Below are 7307 nucleotides of genomic sequence, written 5' to 3' on the forward strand. Positions count from 1 at the left end.
AGAAAGCAGGGAATTATGCCAGTTTACAAACCACATAAAGCCTACCCCCAATAGTTTATCTTCTAAATGTAACATTAAAATAATTAATTACTATGGAGGTTAAAAATCAAGAAAGCCGTCTTGATGGGCAAAAGTGTGTGTTTTTCAACTGAGTTAGTTTAACACAACTAAAAAGTCATGTTAAGATGCAGGCTAATAAGTTTGAAGTTGCATTCATTGGCTGGGTTACAGTCTAGTGGGGGAACCCAGACTGCAACATGGCCAGCTAACACAGCTTCAAACACGTTAGCTTACCTCTTAACAAGGCTATTCTGTCATGCTAAGTAAAGTTTCAGAGTAGCAGCCGTGTTAGTCTGTATCCGCAAAAAGAAGAACAGGAGGACTTGTGGCACCTTAGAGACTAACAAATTTATTAGAGCATAAGCTTTCGTGGACTACAGCCCACTTCTTCGGATGCATATAGAATGGAACATATATTGAGGAGATATATATACACACAGACAGAGAGCATAAACAGGTGGGAGTTGTCTTACCACCTCTGAGAGGCCAATTAATTAAGAGAAAAAAAACTTTTTAAGTGATAATCAAGCTAGCTCAGTACAGACAGTTAGATAACAAGTGTGAGAATACTTACAAGGGGAGATAGATTCAATGTTTGTAATGGCTCAGCCATTCCCAGTCTTTATTCAAACCGGAGTTGATTGTGTCTAGTTTGCATATAAATTTGTTAGTCTCTAAGGTGCCACATGCTAAGTAAACACGACTGAAACACACACCCTTTTTACCTGTCAAGATATACCCAAGGAAGAATGGCCAATGGGAGGGGGGAGGGATTCTTCTTATGCAATGTGAAACATGAACAATTCTGTTACTTCTCAAACATACATTTAGATCAAGTAAGGGGGAAAACAATCACTTGAACAGGATATGAAAACATATCTGTAAAAGAGTAATGTATTAATAAACACGAAGCATAGCACCCTGGCTATAGCCAAGGATCAGGAGCTGGGAGATTTTTTTGCATTGGGGATCTGACATAGACTTCCCGTGTGACCTTGGGCAAGTCGCTTCACCTCAGCATCCCCAGCTGTAGAATGGGGCTACCGGTCTCCTCTCGCCAGCCATTGCCCTCCTTGGATGAAGGGGACGGGGGAAAGGCAGAGCACTGCTAAGGCTGTGTACCTGTCATAGCTCCCACCCAAGGCTTCCACAGCAGGCCCGCCCCAGGCTCCCACCCCCAGGGACTATTTAGCGCCCGCACCTGCCCCCTCCATAGGGATTTACACCCTCCCCCGCAGAGGAGAGAGGCCAGAAGCAGGGAGAGAAACTGCGGAGCCTCCCCAGCGGGAGCAGCAGCGGTGGGCAGGGCGGGTCCTACCACAGGCGGGCACCGGGAGCAGAGCGGCGAAGGGAACGTGCCAGGTAAGCGGGAGCCCCCGCGGGGAGAGGCGGGGAAGGCCTGAGGGGGTCCCCAGGAGCCGCCGCCCCCAGCAGAGGGGGGAGCCCAGAAGCAGGGAGGGGAGCAGCGGCCGCCTCTCAAGGCCTCGGGGCTCCCAGGAGCCTCCCCTACGCCCCGAGCCCGGTACCTGGCTGCTGCCCTAGGGGCGCTGAGGCTGCGCCCCCCCCATGCCCGGCTCTGGAGGCCCCGATGCGAGCGGCTCAATCTGGCCCGGCCGCCATGTCAGCCGCGCCGCGCACTGCATTGTGGGGGGGAGGGGCTCACACCTCCGCCAGCCCGGAGGGAGGGGGATGGCGGCACCTCCAACCCCTGCCCCTCCCCCCGTCCCGGGGGGCTCGAGGCGGGGCAGACCCTGACCCCCCACTGCAGGGGAAAGGGGGCGTGGCTGACCCGTAGAGAAACCTTTGCCCCCCGCCCCCTCAGGGATTTAAAGGGCCGACGGGGGGGGGGTCTGATGGGGCCCCTGTCAATGCAGCCCGGAGGCGGCTCCTCTCCTGGCCTCGCACCCCCGCTCCCCAGCCAAGGACAGGTGGCTCCGAGCCTGCCGTGTCGAGGCAGCCGGCTGCGGGGTTTGTCCGGTGCCGATGAGCCCTTTGCCAAGCGGGGCCTGCCAGGACCCAGCCCTCCTGCTCTGCCTTAGGCCCTGGTGCCCGCCATCACAAAACTGCTCTGGCCTCCACCTGACCTTGGCCTCTCTCCAGCTGGGGACTGGGTCTGGACCCCTACAGCCTGGCGGCCGTTTCCCAGCCCACAAGGGCATAACTGGCTTGTGGGGCTCGCCCTTGGCATTGCACTGAGGGAAGCGGGCAGATGCGTAGCTCAAAATCTCTTGGTGAACCAGCGCTGGCTGCCCCTCATGAGCAGCAGGCGATTATGGCATTGACACCAAGGCCTCTCTAGAAAAAGGGGAATTAAGGATTAATGTAGCGCCATTCAAGAAATTCAGAAGAAGCTCTTGAAAATAGAATACACAGAAAGAAGATATTTATACATACAGAGAACATGAAAAGGTGGAAGTAGCCATACCAACTGTAAGAGGCCAATCAACTGCGATGAGCTATCATCAGCAGGAGGAAAAAACCCTTTACTTCCACCTTTTCATATTCTCTGTATGTATAAATATCTTCTTTCTGTGTGTTCCACTCTATGCATTCGATGAAGTGGGCTGTAGCCCACAAAAGCTTATGCTCAAATAAATTTGTTAGTCTCTAAGGTGCCACAAGTACTCCTGTTCTTTTTGCGGATACAGACTAACACGGCTGCTACTCTGAAACTTGAAAATAGTGTATGCTGCTGGTAGAAGAAATAACACATTGCTTTAGACTTTATGTATAAGTAAATAACTGCACTAACTTTATTTAATGTTACACACACTCGCAAGACTTGCTCTTGACAAGATGCAAAAAAATATATATTGTAAAAACAGCATGATCCTTACAAGCTAATCTGCTCCTTCCTGGTTCAGTTGAGATTTGCAATTGAAAAAGAGTGAGGATTGTTGCCCAGGTAAGAGGCCAAGAACATGTGAAATTATCTCTGTAGATCAGCCTAGGCTTTTCTGTGAGTCAGTTCCCAAACCCAGATTTGAACCTATCACTTAAAGTATAATCTGTTTTACCATTGTACATTTTATTTGTCAATATCCTGTAACTTCCCCAGAAAGAAATCGATCCTCCTTTAATTTGGCTTGTTACTGTACATATCATTTTACAGGACACCGGGGAGGAGGAAAAGCATGTGCAGGAGATCAAAGGCATGGAGACAGAGAGGCAAACAAGAAAGGTGGAGTCTTAACCCTGTTAAAGCCTTTACACATTTAACGTGCTTAAAGTTTTCATTGTGGATAAAAGACTTCCACTGCATTCCCCTCCACCATCCATTATCCTCCTCAGTGCCATGGATCTTTTTTCTCTCCCTACCCCAAAACTTCTTATGGACTCAAAGTCTCTAGTAGGGGAGCCCTACTTTGGTGGGCCTCTTGAGAGCTATCAGAATGTATAGATTCTTGACCTGATTTTCATTTACATTAAGGCTGCTTTACACCACATTGGCAGAGTAAACGGGCCTTAAATTGGCATTTTAAGGTCTCTACACTACCAGGGCAGAACATTATTCTGATTCATGCAGTGTAAAATTGATATAATAATATTTAATTTTATTCTGACAGAGTTCTACAAAAGAAGGAAATTTCCCCACCAAAAAGAAACCTCTTAAAAATGTTAATGTTGCATGTGTGTTTCAATGGAGTCCTACTAACAGCTAAAAATGTTACTTTCTTTACAGAAATTTTACACCTTTAAAAAAAAAAGTTTAAATGTAAGAAGTCTGGAAATGACCAGTTAAATGCAAATCTCCCAACCTTCAAACATGCTTGTGGGTGATGTCATTAGATGTTTGACTGCATGTGTGTGCGGTTTTTTTGAGTGCTGTCCCAGCTCTGCACAAATAGTTGGCACAGCAGACCTTGATCAAACTGCCCAATAACCACAGCGAAGGAACTTGATCAGGTTTATTGTTAATGAAGCACGGTCCTAATGCCCTGGCTCAATGGTTACAGGTACACTAACACATGTATGCCCGTTGCCTAGGACCTCTTAGCAATGTGAGGTGTTGTTTTTGTTTTTTTTTTTCCCCCAATGTCAACTGTTTTCTTGCCAGATTCTGTGAGCAGGGCCTTCCTCTTGCTCACAACCTGATTTTGCTTTTTGTCAGCAAAACTTTGACCACTACTTTAGATCAGGCCTCTGATACAAGGGCTTATGTCTCAGGCTCTCTTCCTACTACAGGTGAAATAAGTGATCAACATGTGTGAGAAATTACATAAAAATGTGGAACACCTTTATTTTGTTGCACATGCTATAATTGACAAATTATAACTAACTTTTTTTAAGGCTATATTCTCACTCAATTAAATAAACAGTTGATTTTTTTTATTTTTTTTTAAAGAGCATTTATAAAAACAAAAAGCAGAAAAACCAAATGTGCAACCAAAAAGACCTTTACATGGGCTATCAGTAAAGTCTGAATGCTAGATCTTCAGATTCCCAGCAGAAACCATGACCATTTGCATGAAGGGCATAACTGTTGTCCTCTATATGGACCAGTCACCAAAGGGGAACTTGGCATACTTTGCAATTGGGTTACACAACTATTTGCCCGATATCACTAGAATTTTTAAGATCAGGAATCTTCAGATCAGTGCCTCGCTCTGGAAGAGACTATGATCTGGTGGTTAAGGCAGTGGTGTATGGTCTAGTGGTTACAGACAACATATTAAGGATAAGAAATTTCACTTTTTTTTTTTTTGTACTGAAAGTTTGTGACAAAATAGATAAGGTTATATTTGCCATAGGATACTCCTGGGGGGGGGGGGATTCTGCATGACTGCTTGCCTGCAGAAAATGCCCCCCTGCAGAACTTCTGTGCTTCCCTGCAGAAAACGGCAGGGAGGCCCTGTGGGGGAAGGGGGGGGCAGCGACGATCAACCATGGGCACAGGTTTTTTGGGGGGGGGGGGGGGAGATTGTCCTCCTCCTCCAAACAGAGGCGAGGCATGGGGTGGGGCACACAGAGTTACCTGTCACTCCCTCCCCCCATCATTTCTGCAAGCGCAGAGCTGCCTAGCTGAAGGAGGCTGTCTGGGCTCCCGCTGACTCTGCAGTTGAACGCTGTCTCCTGGGTCCTAGTGCCAGTCGTGCTCCCCTTCTGTGTGCTGGAAGCCTTCCAGGTGCCAGAACTGTTTTCTGTGCAAGTGAGTGCCCGTGGTGGGGCTGGGGAGGGGAGAAGAGGCAGGTGGGGGAGTGGAATATGAGAGTGAGGGGAGGGAATGGAGAAGAAAAGGGGATAGGGGAATCATGGGGGGGAAGCAGAAGCCCAGCATGCAGTGTCCTCTCTGCATCAGCTGGGGCACCCCCATTAAGCAGGTCCATCGAACCTTCACCCTGACAAGGCCTACACCTCGACCCCTCTGAGCCCCCCTACACAGACCCCCACCCCACTGATCCCCAAATAGCTGTACCTGGACCTCCACCCCATCAAGCCCCAGTTCCCCAGCACCTGGAACCCCCACTGAGCCCCGCCGCTCAGACCCCCGCTCCACGCCCCTGGCACCTGGATGCCCCACTGAGCCCTAACCACCTTCACCCCCTGCAGAGACCCATTGCCCCTGCACTCAGAACCCCCCAACAAGCCCCTGTGCATCCAGATCTCCCACTGAGCCACCCGCACCCAGACTGCCCCACACAGAAACCTCTCACCCCACACCTAGATCCCCACACACACACACACTAAGCTCCTCCACACTTGGATCCTGCGGAGCTGAGCCTGCCCACCCATGCTTGGTGCACATGGCCCAGAGGAGCAGGACGCCTGGGTGTTTCCGGGGGAGGCCCAGCCCTTGGACTGTGGCAGTCAAATGCAGCCTCACTGCCGAGTCCCTGTACCAGGCGATGTGGGGGCTTCAGGGTGATCTCCCAGTTGCCTGTGCTCCCTGCTGCCATGCTGGAGTCACTTTTCTTTATTGACAAAATTTGCAGAATTTTAAAATGTGTGCTTAATTTTTTGGCACAGAATTCCCGCTGGAGTAATAGGAGAGACCTGGGTTCCATTCCCAGCTATCCTGAAATGACTGTATGAAACCTCTCAGTTAACTTACTTGTAAAACAGGGGAATGATACCTGAGTGCTTTTTATGGCAGGAGCCTTTGCTCAATAATAAAAGATCACAAGTGCATAGAAATATAACAGTAGTCGGTAGGGGGGAGATCAGAACTCCTGGCTCCCAACTCAGTGCACCTTTCCCTAGGCTGCTTGGGGGCGGATTTTTCTTCTCTCACTCATCTGTGGGACATAGCTCAGTTTGGTGGGAAGTAGAACAGGCAGTGTGATTTAGCAAAGATGTGGAACATCCCACAAAACATAGTAAACAAATTTTTCAGCTGGTTCTCCATTGCCATATAATCCTGCCCCACTCACCTATTTACATTACCTATCCAAACTTAATGTAGACCCCTAACATTTGCAAAACTATATGCAAAAGTGAAAACAAATTACTAGATTACAAAATTTAATTTCCTATTCAAGGGATCAATTTCCAATATACTATACATATGCTACTACCTTACTCACTATAAAACACTACATGTTATTTTCCCCTTTGCCAAAGAGTAGCTGAATTCCTGACATAGCAAGTCAGTTTCCCTTGTGGAGCAGAAATTGCTGATATGGAGTCAGGTATTTGTTGGGTGTAATTTATTTACAAATACACAAGTCCAGTTCCTTCAAACAAGTGTAAGCGGGGGAATGGTCCCGCTATTGGGAACTTTCCTGGCTTCTGCACTACCCCAGTGAAGTGGGCTAGAGAAAGGATCTGAGTTCTCGCTCCCACTTCCTTTACCCAGAGACCTCCCTGCCCTCGAGGACTCCCCTTCCACTCTCCTGTCTGGCAGAGTCCTCATAACCCCAACAAGGCTGGGCCCAGGATTCTTGGGGGGCTCAACTCCCAACCCTGCTGTGGTCACCTAGGACAGGGGCTAGGGTGTCCCCACTCCGGGGTACTCTCTCTGCACTGGGCGCCTCCCTGACCCACTGATCATTTCATACAATTTAAAGCAAATACAAGTTGTTTAATTAACAATTAATTTAAAGGAAAAATGGGAAAGGTTAAAGGAAAACGCATCACCCTGCTCTGTGGCAGGGAACATTACAAACAGTGTCTCTGGACATCAGGGCACTTCACAGTCTGTTCCTTGTAGGTCCCAAGTCTCCTTCTCAGGCCCTGGCTGTGCTGCAGGGATGCTGCGGGTTGGACACTTGCAATGGTGGTGGCCACACACCTCCAGGCTTTGGGTG

At 48.7% G+C, this 7307-nt stretch overlaps 1 protein-coding gene and 1 long non-coding RNA gene across 9 annotated transcripts in view; one reads left to right on the forward strand and one right to left on the reverse strand.

Moving 5' to 3' along the window:
* Nucleotides 1–1726, reverse strand: part of TUT4 (terminal uridylyl transferase 4) — a 74110-nt gene extending 72384 nt beyond the window's left edge. For 3 of the 8 annotated variants that reach the window (XM_042851423.2, XM_042851422.2, XM_005284815.5), the window contains exon 1: nt 1587–1725. The gene's annotated coding sequence lies outside the window, so the exon portion shown is untranslated. Of the gene's footprint in view, nt 1–1586 lie in introns of all 8 variants that reach the window. The other 5 variants (XM_008167909.4, XM_065553835.1, XM_065553839.1 and 2 more) reach the window with 5 other exon arrangements.
* On the forward strand, nt 1356–5208 carry LOC135972972 (uncharacterized). Its single transcript, XR_010589598.1, has 3 exons — nt 1356–1422; nt 3173–3241; nt 5073–5208. It is a non-coding gene; the product is annotated as an uncharacterized LOC135972972 (long non-coding RNA).
* The last annotated feature ends 2099 nt before the right edge of the window (nt 5209–7307 follow it).

Source organism: Chrysemys picta, chromosome 8 (genome assembly GCF_011386835.1).
Source record: "Chrysemys picta bellii isolate R12L10 chromosome 8, ASM1138683v2, whole genome shotgun sequence".
Lineage (NCBI taxonomy): Eukaryota > Metazoa > Chordata > Testudines > Emydidae > Chrysemys > Chrysemys picta.